The sequence below is a fragment of the Aulonocara sp. 'chitande type north' Nkhata Bay genome, linkage group LG23, assembly GCF_057382095.1.
Source record: "Aulonocara sp. 'chitande type north' Nkhata Bay isolate Kocher_YH1m ecotype deep benthic linkage group LG23, A_spYH_male_GT1.1, whole genome shotgun sequence".
NCBI classification, from domain to species: domain Eukaryota; kingdom Metazoa; phylum Chordata; class Actinopteri; order Cichliformes; family Cichlidae; genus Aulonocara; species Aulonocara sp. 'chitande type north' Nkhata Bay.
The window spans coordinates 725,439-741,328 of record NC_141365.1 but is presented as its reverse complement, the minus strand read 5'-3'; positions in this window follow the sequence as shown (position 1 = coordinate 741,328).

Sequence of the window (15,890 nt, the reverse complement as noted above, 5' to 3'; positions counted from 1 at the left end):
AAGGGAAATAGAACATACAGAACAGAGTTTGAATGAAAAAAAACGGAATTAGAATGTACAGAACAGACTTTGAATGAAAACAACGGAATTAGAATGTACAGAACAGAGTTTGAATGAAAACAAGGGAATTAGAATATACAGAACAGAGTTTGAATGAAAACAACGGAATTAGAATGTACAGAACAGACTTTGAATGAAAACAACAGAATTAGAATATACAGAAAAGAGTTTGAATGAAAAACGGAAGTAGAATGTACAAAACAGAGTTTGAATAAAAACAATGGAATTTGAATCAAAACAACAGAATTAGAATATACAGAACAGAGTTTGAATGAAAAACGGAAGTAGAATGTACAAAACAGAGTTTGAATAAAAACAATGGAATTTGAATCAAAACAACAGAATAGAAATGTACAGAACAGAGTTTGAATGAAAAAAACGGAATTAGAATGTACAAAACAGAGTTTGAATGAAAACAACGGAATTAGAATAAAAAAAAACAGAATTGAAATGTACAGAACAGAGTTTGAATGAAAACAACGGAATTAGAATGTACAGAATAGAGTTTGAATGAAAACAACGGAATTAGAATGTACAGAACAGAGTTTGAATGAAAACAACGGAATTAGAATGTACAGAACAGAGTTTGAATGAAAACAAGGGAATTAGAATATACAGAACAGAGTTTGAATGAAAACAATGGAATTAGAATAAAAAAAACTGAATTGAAATGTACAGAACAGAGTTTGAATGACAACAACGGAATTAGAATGTATTAATAGTCCATTGTTTTCATTCAAATTCCATTGTTTTGATTCAAATTCAGTTCAATGGAAAAACAATGGAATTTGAATCAAAACAACAGAATTAGAATGAACAGAACTGAATTTGAATCAAAACAATGGAATTTGAATGAAAACAACGGAATTAGAATGTACAGAACAGAGTTTGAATGAAAACAACGGAATTAGAATGTACAGAACAGAGTTTGAATGAAAACAAGGGAATTAGAATATACAGAACAGAGTTTGAATAAAAACAACGGAATTAGAATGTACAGAACAGACTTTGAATGAAAACAACAGAATTAGAATATACAGAAAACAGTTTGAATGAAAAACGGAAGTAGAATGTACAAAACAGAGTTTGAATAAAAACAATGGAATTTGAATCAAAACAACAGAATAGAAATGTACAGAACAGAGTTTGAATGAAAACAATGGAATTAGAATGTACAGAACAGACTTTGAATGAAAACAACAGAATTAGAATATACAGAACAGAGTTTGAATGAAAAACGGAAGTAGAATGTACAAAACAGAGTTTGAATAAAAACAATGGAATTTGAATCAAAACAACAGAATAGAAATGTACAGAACAGAGTTTGAATGAAAAAAACGGAATAAGAATGTACAAAACAGAGTTTGAATGAAAACAATGGAATTAGAATGTACAGAACAGACTTTGAATGAAAACAACGGAATTAGAATAAAAAAACAAACAGAATTGAAATGTACAGAACAGAGTTTGAATGAAAAAAAACGGAATTAGAATGTACAGAACAGAGTTTGAATGAAAACAAGGGAATTAGAATATACAGAACAGAGTTTGAATGAAAACAACGGAATTAGAATGTACAGAACAGACTTTGAATGAAAACAACAGAATTAGAATATACAGAAAAGAGTTTGAATGAAAAACGGAAGTAGAATGTACAAAACAGAGTTTGAATAAAAACAATGGAATTTGAATCAAAACAACAGAATAGAAATGTACAGAACAGAGTTTGAATGAAAACAACGGAATTAGAATAAAAAAAAACAGAATTGAAATATACAGAACAGAGTTTGAATGAAAACAACGGAATTAGAATGTACAGAATAGAGTTTGAATGAAAACAACGGAATTAGAATGTACAGAACAGAGTTTGAATGAAAACAACGGAATTAGAATGTACAGAACAGACTTTGAATGAAAACAACAGAATTAGAATATACAGAACAGAGTTTGAATGAAAAACGGAAGTAGAATGTACAAAACAGAGTTTGAATAAAAACAATGGAATTTGAATCAAAACAACAGAATAGAAATGTACAGGTGCATTCCGGAACTCTGAACATTCTGGAACCTTGGTGCATTCCGGAACTCTGAACATTCCGGAACCTTTGTGCATTCCGGAACCTTGGTGCATTCCGGAACTCTGAACATTCCGGAATTCCGAACATTCCGAAACCTTGGTGCATTCAGGAACTCTGAACATTCCGGAATTCCGAACATTCCGGAACCTTGGTGCATTCCGGAACCTTGGTGCATTCCGGAATTCCGAACATTCCGGAACCTTGGTGCATTCCGGAATTCCGAACGTTCCGGAACCTTGGTGCATTCCGGAACTCTGAACATTCCGGAACTCTGAACATTCCGGAATTCCGAACATTCCGGAACCTTGGTGCATTCCGGAACCTTGGTGCATTCCGGAACCTTGGTGCATTCCGGAATTCTGAACATTCCGGAACCTTGGTGCATTCCGGAACTCTAAACATTCCGGAACTCTGAACATTCCGGAATTCCGAACATTCCGGAACCTTGGTGCATTCCGAAACCTTGGTGCATTCCGGAACCTTGGTGCATTCCGGAATTCTGAACATTCCGGAACCTTGGTGCATTCCGGAACTCTGAACATTCCGGAACCTTGGTGCATTCCGGAACTCTTAACATTCCGGAATTCCGAACATTCCGGAACCTTGGTGCATTCCGGAACTCTGAACATTCCGGAACTCTGAACATTCCGGAATTCCGAACATTCCGGAACCTTGGTGCATTCCGGAACCTTGGTGCATTCCGGAACTCTTAACATTCCGGAATTCCGAACGTTCCGGAACCTTGGTGCATTCCGGAACTCTGAACATTCCGGAACCTTGATGCATTCCGGAATTCTGAACATTCCGGAACCTTGGTGCATTCCGGAACTCTTAACATTCCGGAATTCCGAACGTTCCGGAACCTTGGTGCATTCCGGAACTCTGAACATTCCGGAACCTTGGTGCATTCCGGAACTCTGAACATTCCGGAACTCTGAACATTCCGGAATTCTGAACATTCCGGAACCTTTGCGCATTCCGGAACCTTGGTGCATTCCGGAACCTTGGTGCATTCCGGAACTCTGAACATTCCGGAAACTTGGTACATTCCGGAATTCCGAACATTCCGGAACCTTGGTGCATTCCGGAACTCCAAACATTCCGGAACTCTGAACATTCCGGAATTCCGAACATTCCGGAACCTTGGTGCATTCCGGAACTCTGAACATTCCGGAACCTTGGTGCATTCTGGAACTCTGAACATTCCGGAATTCCGAACGTTCCGGAACCTTGGTGCATTCCGGAATTCCGAACATTCCGGAACCTTGGTGCATTCCGGAACCTTGGTGCATTCCGGAATTCTGAACATTCCGGAACCTTGGTGCATTCCGGAACTCTTAAGATTCCGGAACCTTTGTGCATTCCGGAACCTTGGTGCATTCCGGAACTCTGAACATTCCGGAACCTTTGTGCATTCCGGAACCTTGGTGCATTCCGGAACTCTGAACATTCCGGAACCTTGGTACATTCCGGAATTCCGAACATTCCGGAACCTTGGTGCATTCCGGAACTCTGAACATTCCGGAAACTTGGTGCATTCTGGAACTCTGAACATTCCAGAATTCCAAACATTCCGGAACCTTGGTGCATTCCGGAACCTTGGTACATTCCGGAATTCTGAAAATTCCGGAACCTTGCTGCATTCCGGAACTCTGAATTCCGGAACCTTGGTGCATTCCGGAACTCTGAACATTCCCGAACCTTGGTGCATTCCGGAACTCTGGACATTCCGGAATTCCGAACATTCCGGAACCTTTGTGCATTCCGGAACTCTTAACATTCCGGAATTCCGAACATTCCGGAACCTTGGTGCATTCCGGAATTCCGAACATTCCGGAACCTTGGTGCATTCCGGAATTCCGAACGTTCCGGAACCTTGGTGCATTCCGGAACTCTGAACATTCCCGAACCTTGGTGCATTCCGGAACTCTGAACATTCCGGAATTCCGAACATTCCGGAACCTTGGTGCATTCCGGAACTCTGAACATTCCGGAACTCTGAACATTCCGGAACCTTTGTGCATTCCGGAACCTTGGTGCATTCCGGAACTCTGAACATTCCGGAATTCCGAACATTCCGGAATTCCGAACATTCCGGAACCTTGGTGCATTCTGGAACTCTGAACATTCCAGAATTCCAAACATTCCGGAACCTTGGTGCATTCCGGAACCTTGGTACATTCCGGAATTCTGAAAATTCCGGAACCTTGCTGCATTCCGGAACTCTGAATTCCGGAACCTTGGTGCATTCCGGAACTCTGAACATTCCCGAACCTTGGTGCATTCCGGAACTCTGGACATTCCGGAATTCCGAACATTCCGGAACCTTTGTGCATTCCGGAACTCTTAACATTCCGGAATTCCGAACATTCCGGAACCTTGGTGCATTCCGGAATTCCGAACATTCCGGAACCTTGGTGCATTCCGGAATTCCGAACGTTCCGGAACCTTGGTGCATTCCGGAACTCTGAACATTCCCGAACCTTGGTGCATTCCGGAACTCTGAACATTCCGGAATTCCGAACATTCCGGAACCTTGGTGCATTCCGGAACTCTGAACATTCCGGAACTCTGAACATTCCGGAATTCCGAACATTCCGGAATTCCGAACATTCCGGAACCTTGGTGCATTCCGGAACTCTGAACATTCCGGAATTCCGAACATTCCGGAACCTTGGTGCATTCCGGAACTCTGAACATTCCGGAATTCCGAACATTCCGGAACCTTGGTGCATTCCGGAACTCTGAACATTCCGGAATTCCGAACATTCCGGAACCTTGGTGCATTCCGGAACTCTGAACATAACGGAATTCCGAACATTCCGGAACCTTGGTGCATTCCGGAACTCTGAACATTCCGGAATTCCGAACATTCCGGAACCTTGGTGCATTCCGGAACTCTGAACATTCCGGAACCTTGGTGCATTGCGGAACCTTGGTGCATTCCGGAACTCTGAACATTCCGGAACTCTGAACATTCCGGAACCTTGGTACATTCCGGAATTCCGAACATTCCGGAATTCCGAACATTCCGGAACCTTGGTGCATTCCGGAACTCTGAACATTACGGAACCTTGGTGCATTCCGGAACTCTGAACATTCCGGAATTCCGAACATTCCGGAAACTTAGTGCATTCCGGAACTCTGAACATTCCGGAACTCTGAACATTCCGGAATTCCGAACATTCCAGAACCTTTGTGCATTCCGGAACTCTGAACATTCCGGAACCTTGGTGCATTCCGGAACTCTGAACATTCCGGAATTCTGAATTCCGGAACGTTGGTGCATTCCGGAACTCTTAACATTCCGGAACCTAGGTACATTTTGGAATTCCGAACATTCCGGAACCTTGGTGCATTCCGGAATTCCGAACATTCCGGAACCTTGGTGCATTCCGGAACTCTGAACATTCCGGAATTCCGAACATTCCGGAACCTTGGTGCATTCCGGAACTCTGAACATTCCGGAACCTTGGTACACTCCGGAATTCCGAACATTCCGGAACCTTGGTGCATTCCGGAACTCTGAACATTCCGGAACTCTGAACATTCTGGAATTCTGAAAATTCCGGAACCTTGCTGCATTCCGGAACTCTGAATTCCGGAACCTTGGTGCATTCCGGAACTCTGAACATTCCGGAATTCTGAATTCCGGAACGTTGGTGCAATCCGGAACTCTGAACATTCCGGAATCTTGGTGCATTCCAGAATTCCGAACATTCCGGAACCTTGGTGCATTCCGGAACTCTGAATATTCCGGAATTCCGAACATTCCGGAACCTTGGTGCATTGCTGAACTCTTAAAATTCCGGAACCTTGCTGCATTCCGGAACTCTGAATTCCGGAACCTTGGTGCATTCCGGAACTCCAAACATTCCGGAACTCTGAATATTCCGGAATTCCGAACATTCCGGAACCTTGGTGCATTCCGGAACTCTGAACATTCCGGAACCTTGGTGCATTCCGGAACTCTGAACATTCCGGAACTCTGAACATTCCGGAATTCCGAACATTCCGGAACCTTGGTGCATTCCGGAACTCTGAACATTCCGGAACTCTGAACATTCCGGAACCTTTGTGCATTCCGGAATTCCGAACATTCCGGAATTCCGAACATTCCGGAACCTTTGTGCATTCCGGAATTCCGAACATTCCGGAACCTTGGTACATTCCGGAATTCCGAACATTCCGGAATTCCGAACATTCCGGAACCTTTGTGCATTCCGGAACCTTGATGCATTCCGGAACTCTGAACATTCCGGAATTCCGAACATTCCGGAACCTTGGTGCATTCCGGAACTCTGAACATTCCGGAACCTTGGTACATTCCGGAATTCCGAACATTCCGGAATTCCGAACATTCCGGAATTCCGAACATTCCGGAACCTTTGTGCATTCCGGAACCTTGGTGCATTCCGGAACTCTGAACATTCCGGAACTCTGAACATTCCGGAATTCCGAACATTCCGGAACCTTGGTTCATTTCGGAACTCTGAACATTCCGGAATTCCGAACATTCCGGAACCTTGGTGCATTCCGGAACTCTGAACATTCCGGAACTCTGAACATTCCGCAACCTTTGTGCATTCCGGAACTCCGAACATTCCGGAACCTTGGTACATTCCGGAATTCCGAACATTCCGGAATTCCGAACATTCCGGAACCTTTGTGCATTCCGGAACCTTGGTGCATTCCGGAACTCTGAACATTCCGGAATTCCGAACATTCCGGAACCTTTGTGCATTCCGGAACCTTGGTGCATTCCGGAACTCTGAACATTCCGGAACCTTGGTGCATTCCGGAACTCTGAACATTCCGGAACTCTGAACATTCCGGAATTCCGAACATTCCGGAACCTTGGTGCATTCCGGAACTCTGAACATTCCGGAACTCTGAACATTCTGGAACCTTTGTGCATTCCGGAATTCCGAACATTCCGGAATTCCGAACATTCCCGAACCTTTGTGCATTCCGGAATTCCGAACATTCCGGAACCTTGGTACATTCCGGAATTCCGAACATTCCGGAATTCCGAACATTCCGGAACCTTTGTGCATTCCGGAACCTTGATGCATTCCGGAACTCTGAACATTCCGGAATTCCGAACATTCCGGAATTCCGAACATTCCGGAACCTTGGTGCATTCCGGAACTCTGAACATTCCGGAATTCCGAACATTCCGGAACCTTGGTGCATTCCGGAACTCTGACCATTCCGGAACTCTGAACATTCCGGAATTCCGAACATTCCGGAACCTTGGTGCATTCCGGAACTCTGAACATTCCGGAACTCTGAACATTCCGGAACTCTGAACATTCCGGAACCTTTGTGCATTCCGGAACCTTGGTGCATTCCGGAACTCTTAACATTCCGGAACCTTGGTGCATTCCGGAACTCTGAACATTCCGGAACTCTGAACATTCCGGAATTCCGAACATTCCGGAACCTTTGTGCATTCCGGAACTCTGAACATTCCGGAACCTTGGTGCATTCCGGAACTCTGAACATTCCGGAACTCTGAACATTCCGGAACTCTGAACATTCAGGAATTCCGAACATTCCGGAACCTTGGTGCATTCCGGAACTCTGAATTCCGGAACCTTGGTGCAATCCGGAACTCTGAACATTCCGGAACATTGGTGCATTCCGGAACTCTGAACATTCCGGAATTCTGAACATTCCGGAACCTTGGTGCATTCCGGAACTCTTAACATTCCGGAACCTTGGTGCATTCCGTAACTCTGAACATTCCGGAATTCTGAACATTCCGGAACCTTGGTGCATTCCGGAACTCTTAACATTCCGGAACCTTGGTGCATTCCGGAACTCTGAACATTCCGGAATTCCGAACATTCCGGAACCTTGGTACATTCCGGAATTCCGAACATTCCGGAACCTTGGTGCATTCCGAAACCTTGGTGCATTCCGGAACTCTGAACATTCCGGAACCTTGGTGCATTCCGGAACTCTGAACATTCCGGAACCTTGGTGCATTCCGGAACTCTGAACATTCCGGAACTCTGAACATTCCGGAATTCCGAACATTCCGGAACCTTTGTGCATTCCGGAACTCTGAACATTCCGGAATTCCGAACATTCCGGAACCTTGGTGCATTCCGGAACTCTGAACATTCCGGAACCTTGGTACATTCCGGAATTCCGAACATTCCGGAACCTTGGTGCATTCCGGAACTCTGAACATTCCGGAACTCTGAACATTCCGGAACCTTGGTGCATTCCGGAACTCTGAACATTCCGGAATGCACCAAGGTTCGGGAATGTTCAGAGTTCCGGAATGTTCAGAGTTCCGGAATGCACCAAGGTTCCGGAATGCACCAAGGTTCCAGAATGTTCGGAATTCCGGAATGTACCAAGGTTCCGGAATGCACAAAGGTTCCGGAATGTTCAGAGTTCCGGAATGTTCAGAGTTCCGGAATGCACCAAGGTTCCGGAATGTTTGGAATTCCGGAATGTTCAGAGTTCCGGAATGTTTAGAGTTCCGGAATGCACCAAGGTTCCGGAATGCACCAATGTTCCGGAATGTTCGGAATTCCGGAATGTTCAGAGTTCCGGAATGTTCAGAGTTCCGGAATGCACCAAGGTTCCGGAATGTTTGGAATTCCGGAATGTTCAGAGTTCCGGAATGCACCAAGGTTCCGGAATGATAAGAGTTCCGGAATGCACCAAGATTCCGGAATGTTCAGAATTCCGGAATGCACCAAGGTTCCGGAATGCACCAAGGTTCCGGAATGCACCAAGGTTCCGGAATGTTCGGAATTCCGGAATGTTCAGAGTTCCGGAATGTTTAGAGTTCCGGAATGCACCAAGGTTCCGGAATGTTCAGAATTCTGGAATGCACCAAGGTTCCGGAATGTTCGGAATTCCGGAATGTTCAGAGTTCCGGAATGTTCGGAATTCCGGAATGCACCAAGGTTCCGGAATGCACCAAGGTTCCGGAATGTTCGGAATTCCGGAATGTTCAGAGTTCCGGAATGCACCAAGGTTCCGGAATGTACCAAGGTTCCGGAATGTTCAGAGTTCCGGAATGCACCAAGGTTCCGGAATGCACCAAGGTTCCGGAACGGTCGGAATTCCGGAATGCACCAAGGTTCCGGAATGTTCGGAATTCCGGAATGCACCAAGGTTCCGGAATGCACCAAGGTTCCGGAATGTTCGGAATTCCGTAATGTTCAGAGTTCCTGAATGCACCAAGGTTTCGGAATGTTCGGAATTCCGGAATGTACCAAGGTTCCGGAATGTTCAGAGTTCCGGAATGCACCAAGGTTCCGGAATGCACAAAGGTTCCGGAATGTTCAGAGTTCCGGAATGCACCAAGGTTCCGGAATGCACAAAGGTTCCGGAATGTTAAGAGTTCCGGAATGCACCAAGGTTCCGGAATGTTCAGAATTCCGGAATGCACCAAGGTTCCGGAATGTTCGGAGTTCCGGAATGCACCAAGGTTCCGGAATGTTCGGATTTCCGGAATGTTCAGAGTTCCGGAATATTTGGAGTTCCGGAATGCACAAAGGTTCCGGAATGTTCGGAATTCGGGAATGTTCGGAATTCCGGAATGTTCAGAGTTCCGGAATGTTTGGAGTTCCGGAATGCACCAAGGTTCCGGAATGTTCGGAATTCCAGAATGTACCAAGTTTCCGGAATGTTCAGAGTTCCGGACTGCACCAAGGTTCCGGAATGTTCAGAGTTCCGGAATGTTCAGAGTTCCGGAATGCACCAAGGTTCCGGAATGTTCGGAATTCCGGAATGTACCAAGGTTCCGGAATGTTCAGAGTTCCGGAATGCACCAAGGTTCCGGAATGCACCAAGGTTCCGGAATGTTCAGAGTTCCGGAATGCACCAAGGTTCCGGAATGTTCGGAATTCCGGAATGTTCAGAGTTCCGGAATGCACCAAGGTTCCGGAATGTTCGGAATTCCGGAATGTACCAAGGTTCCGGAATGTTCAGAGTTCCGGAATGCACAAAGGTTCCGGAATGCGCAAAGGTTCCGGAATGTTCAGAATTCCGGAATGTTCAGAGTTCCGGAATGTTCAGAGTTCCGGAATGCACCAAGTTTCCGGAATGTTCGGAATTCCGGAATGTACCAAGGTTCCGGAATGTTCGGAATTCCGGAATGTTAAGAGTTCCGGAATGCACAAAGGTTCCGGAATGTTCAGAGTTCCGGAATGCACCAAGGTTCCGGAATGTTCGGAATTCCGGAATGTCCAGAGTTCCGGAATGCACCAAGGTTCGGGAATGTTCAGAGTTCCGGAATGCACCAAGGTTCCGGAATTCAGAATTCCGGAATGCAGCAAGGTTCCGGAATTTTCAGAATTCCGGAATGTACCAAGGTTCCGGAATGCACCAAGGTTCCGGAATGTTTGGAATTCTGGAATGTTCAGAGTTCCGGAATGCACCAAGGTTCCGGAATGTTCGGAATTCCGGAATGCACCAATGATCCGGAACGTTCGGAATTCCGGAATGTTCAGAGTTCCAGAATGCACCAAGGTTCCGGAATGTTCAGAGTTCCGGAATGCACCAAGGTTCCGGAATGTTCAGAATTCCGGAATGCACCAAGGTTCCGGAATGTTCGGAATTCCGGAATTTTCAGAGTTCCGGAATGCACCAAGGTTCCGGAATGTTCGGAATTCCGGAATGTTCAGAGTTCCGGAATGTTTGGAGTTCCGGAATGCACCAAGGTTCCGGAATGTTCGGAATTCCGGAATGTACCAAGTTTCCGGAATGTTCAGAGTTCCGGAATGCACCAAGGTTCCGGAATGCACCAAGGTTCCGGAATGCGCAAAGGTTCCGGAATGTTCAGAATTCCGGAATGCACAAAGGTTCCGGAATGTTCAGAGTTACGGAATGCACCAAGGTTCCGGAATGCACAAAGGTTCCGGAATGTTCAGAGTTCCGGAATGTTCAGAGTTCCGGAATGCACCAAGGTTCCGGAATGTTCAGAGTTCCGGAATGCACCAAGGTTCCGGAACGTTCGGAATTCCGGAATGTTCAGAGTTCCAGAATGCACCAAGGTTCCGGAATGTTCGGATTTCCGGAATGTTCAGAGTTCCGGAATATTTGGAGTTCCGGAATGCACAAAGGTTCCGGAATGTTCAGAGTTCCGGAATGCACCAAGGTTCCGGAATGTTCGGAATTCCGGAATGTCCAGAGTTCCGGAATGCACCAAGGTTCGGGAATGTTCAGAGTTCCGGAATGCACCAAGGTTCCGGAACGTTCGGAATTCCGGAATGCACCAAGGTTCCGGAATGTTCGGAATTCCGGAATGCACCAAGGTTCCGGAATGTTCGGAATTCCGGAATGTTAAGAGTTCCGGAATGCACAAAGGTTCCGGAATGTTCGGAATTCCGGAATGTCCAGAGTTCCGGAATGCACCAAGGTTCGGGAATGTTCAGAGTTCCGGAATGCACCAAGGTTCCGGAATTCAGAGTTCCGGAATGCAGCAAGGTTCCGGAATTTTCAGAATTCCGGAATGTACCAAGGTTCCGGAATGCACCAAGGTTCCGGAATGTTTGGAATTCCGGAATGTTCAGAGTTCCGGAATGCACCAAGGTTCCGGAATGTTCGGAATTCCGGAATGTACCAAGGTTCCGGAATGTTCAGAGTTCCGGAATGCACCAAGGTTCCGGAATGCACAAAGGTTCCGGAATGTTCAGAGTTCCGGAATGCACCAAGGTTCCGGAATCTTAAGAGTTCCGGAATGCACCAAGGTTCCGGAATGTTCAGAATTCCGGAATGCACCAAGGTTCCGGAATGCACCAAGGTTCCGGAATGTTCGGAATTCCGGAATGCACCAAGGTTCCGGAACGTTCGGAATTCCGGAATGTTCAGAGTTCCAGAATGCACCAAGGTTCCGGAATGTTCAGAGTTCCGGAATGCACCAAGGTTCCGGAATGTTCGGAATTCCGGAATGTTCAGAGTTCCGGAATGTTTGGAGTTCCGGAATGCACCAAGGTTCCGGAATGCACCAAGGTTCCGGAATGCGCAAAGGTTCCGGAATGTTCAGAATTCCGGAATGTTCAGAGTTCCGGAATGTTCAGAGTTCCGGAATGCACCAAGGTTCCGGAATGCACAAAGGTTCCGGAATGTTAAGAGTTCCGGAATGCACCAAGGTTCCGGAATGTTCAGAATTCCGGAATGCATCAAGGTTTTTTTTTGCATCAAGGAATGCATTCCGGAACCTTGGTGCATTCCGGAATTCCGAACATTCCGGAACCTTGGTACATTCCGGAATTCCGAACATTCCGGAATTCCGAACATTCCGGAACCTTTGTGCATTCCGGAACCTTGGTGCATTCCGGAACTCTGAACATTCCGGAATTCCGAACATTCCGGAATTCCGAACATTCCGGAACCTTGGTGCATTCCGGAACTCTGAACATTCCGGAATTCCGAACATTCCGGAATTCCGAACATTCCGGAACCTTGGTGCATTCCGGAACTCTTAACATTCCGGAACCTTGGTGCATTCCGGAACTCTGAACATTCCGGAATTCCGAACATTCCGGAACCTTGGTGCATTCCGGAACTCTGAAGATTCCGGAATTCCGAACATTCCGGAACCTTGGTGCATTCTGGAACTCTGAACATTCCAGAACCTTGGTGCATTCCGGAACTCTGAACATTCTGGAACCTTGGTGCATTCCGGAACTCTGAACATTCCGGAATTCTGAACATTCCAGAACCTTGGTGCATTCCGGAACTCTTAACATTCCGGAACCTTGGTGCATTCCGGAACTCTGAACATTCCGGAATTCCGAACATTCCGGAACCTTGGTGCATTCCGGAACTCTGAACATTCCGGAATTCCGAACATTCCGGAACCTTGGTGCATTCCGGAACTCTGAACATTCCGGAACTCTGAACATTCCGGAACCTTGGTACATTCCGGAATTCCGAACATTCCGGAACCTTGGTGCATTCCGGAATTCCGAACATTCCGGAACCTTGGTGCATTCCGGAACTCTGAACATTCCGGAACTCTGAACATTCCGGAACCTTTGTGCATTCCGGAACCTTGTTGCATTCCGGAACTCTGAACATTCTGGAACCTTGGTGCATTCCGGAACTCTTAACATTCCGGAACCTTGGTGCATTCCGGAACTCTGAACATTCCGGAACCTTGGTGCATTCCGGAACTCTGAACATTCCGGAACTCTGAACATTCCGGAACCTTGGTACATTCCGGAACTCTGAACATTCCGGAACTCTGAACATTCCGGAATTCCGAACATTCCAGAACCTTGGTGCATTCCGGAACTCCGAACATTCCGGAACCTTGGTACATTCCGGAATTCCGAACATTCCGGAACCTTGGTGCATTCCGGAACCTTGGTGCATTCCGGAACTCTGAACATTCCGGAATTCCGAACATTCCGGAACCTTGGTGCATTCCGGAACTCTGAACATTCCGGAACTCTGAACATTCCGGAACCTTGGTACATTCCGGAATTCCGAACATTCCGGAACCTTGGTGCATTCCGGAATTCCGAACATTCCGGAACCTTGGTGCATTCCGGAACTCTGAACATTCCGGAACTCTGAACATTCCGGAACCTTTGTGCATTCCGGAACCTTGGTGCATTCCGGAACTCTGAACATTCTGGAACCTTGGTGCATTCCGGAACTCTTAACATTCCGGAACCTTGGTGCATTCCGGAACTCTGAACATTCCGGAACTCTGAACATTCCGGAATTCCGAACATTCCGGAACCTTTGTGCATTCCGGAACTCTGAATTCCGGAACCTTGGTGCAATCCGGAACTCTGAACATTCCGGAACCTTGGTGCATTCCGGAACTCTGAACATTCCGGAACCTTGGTGCATTCCGGAACTCTGAACATTCCGGAACTCTGAACATTCCGGAACTCTGAACATTCCGGAATTCCGAACATTCCGGAACCTTGGTGCATTCCGGAACTCTGAATTCCGGAACCTTGGTGCAATCCGGAACTCTGAACATTCCGGAACATTGGTGCATTCCGGAACTCTGAACATTCCGGAATTCTGAACATTCCGGAACCTTGGTGCATTCCGGAACTCTTAACATTCCGGAACCTTGGTGCATTCCGGAACTCTGAACATTCCGGAATTCCGAACATTCCGGAACCTTGGTACATTCCGGAATTCCGAACATTCCGGAACCTTGGTGCATTCCGGAACCTTGGTGCATTCCGGAACTCTGAACATTCCGGAACCTTGGTGCATTCCGGAACTCTGAACATTCCGGAATTCCGAACATTCCGGAACCTTGGTGCATTCCGGAACTCTGAACATTCCGGAACCTTGGTGCATTCCGGAACTCTGAACATTCCAGAACCTTGGTGCATTCCGGAACTCTGAACATTCCGGAACTCTGAACATTCCGGAATTCCGAACATTCCGGAACCTTTGTGCATTTCGGAACTCTGAACATTCCGGAATTCCGAACATTCCGGAACCTTGGTGCATTCCGGAACTCTGAACATTCCGGAACCTTGGTACATTCCGGAATTCCGAACATTCCGGAACCTTGGTGCATTCCGGAACTCTGAACATTCCGGAACTCTGAACATTCCGGAACCTTGGTGCATTCCGGAACTCTGAACATTCCGGAATTCCGAACATTCCGGAACCTTGGTGCATTCCGGAACTCTGAACATTCCGGAATTCCGAACATTCCGGAACCTTGGTGCATTCCGGAACTCTGAACATTCCGGAACTCTGAACATTCCGGAACCTTGGTACATTCCGGAATTCCGAACATTCCGGAACCTTGGTGCATTCCGGAATTCCGAACATTCCGGAACCTTGGTGCATTCCGGAACTCTGAACATTCCGGAACTCTGAACATTCCGGAACCTTTGTGCATTCCGGAACCTTGTTGCATTCCGGAACTCTGAACATTCTGGAACCTTGGTGCATTCCGGAACTCTTAACATTCCGGAACCTTGGTGCATTCCGGAACTCTGAACATTCCGGAACCTTGGTGCATTCCGGAACTCTGAACATTCCGGAACTCTGAACATTCCGGAACCTTGGTACATTCCGGAACTCTGAACATTCCGGAACTCTGAACATTCCGGAATTCCGAACATTCCAGAACCTTGGTGCATTCCGGAACTCTGAACATTCCGGAACCTTGGTGCATTCCGGAACTCTGAACATTCCGGAATTCTGAACATTCCAGAACCTTGGTGCATTCCGGAACTCTTAACATTCCGGAACCTTGGTGCATTCCGGAACTCTGAACATTCCGGAATTCCGAACATTCCGGAACCTTGGTGCATTCCGGAACTCTGAACATTCCGGAATTCCGAACATTCCGGAACCTTGGTGCATTCCGGAACTCTGAACATTCCGGAACTCTGAACATTCCGGAACCTTGGTACATTCCGGAATTCCGAACATTCCGGAACCTTGGTGCATTCCGGAATTCCGAACATTCCGGAACCTTGGTGCATTCCGGAACTCTGAACATTCCGGAACTCTGAACATTCCGGAACCTTTGTGCATTCCGGAACCTTGGTGCATTCCGGAACTCTGAACATTCTGGAACCTTGGTGCATTCCGGAACTCTTAACATTCCGGAACCTTGGTGCATTCCGGAACTCTGAACATTCCGGAACTCTGAACATTCCGGAATTCCGAACATTCCGGAACCTTTGTGCATTCCGGAACTCTGAATTCCGGAACCTTGGTGCAATCCGGAACTCTGAACATTCCGGAACCTTGGTGCATTCCGGAACTCTGAACATTCCG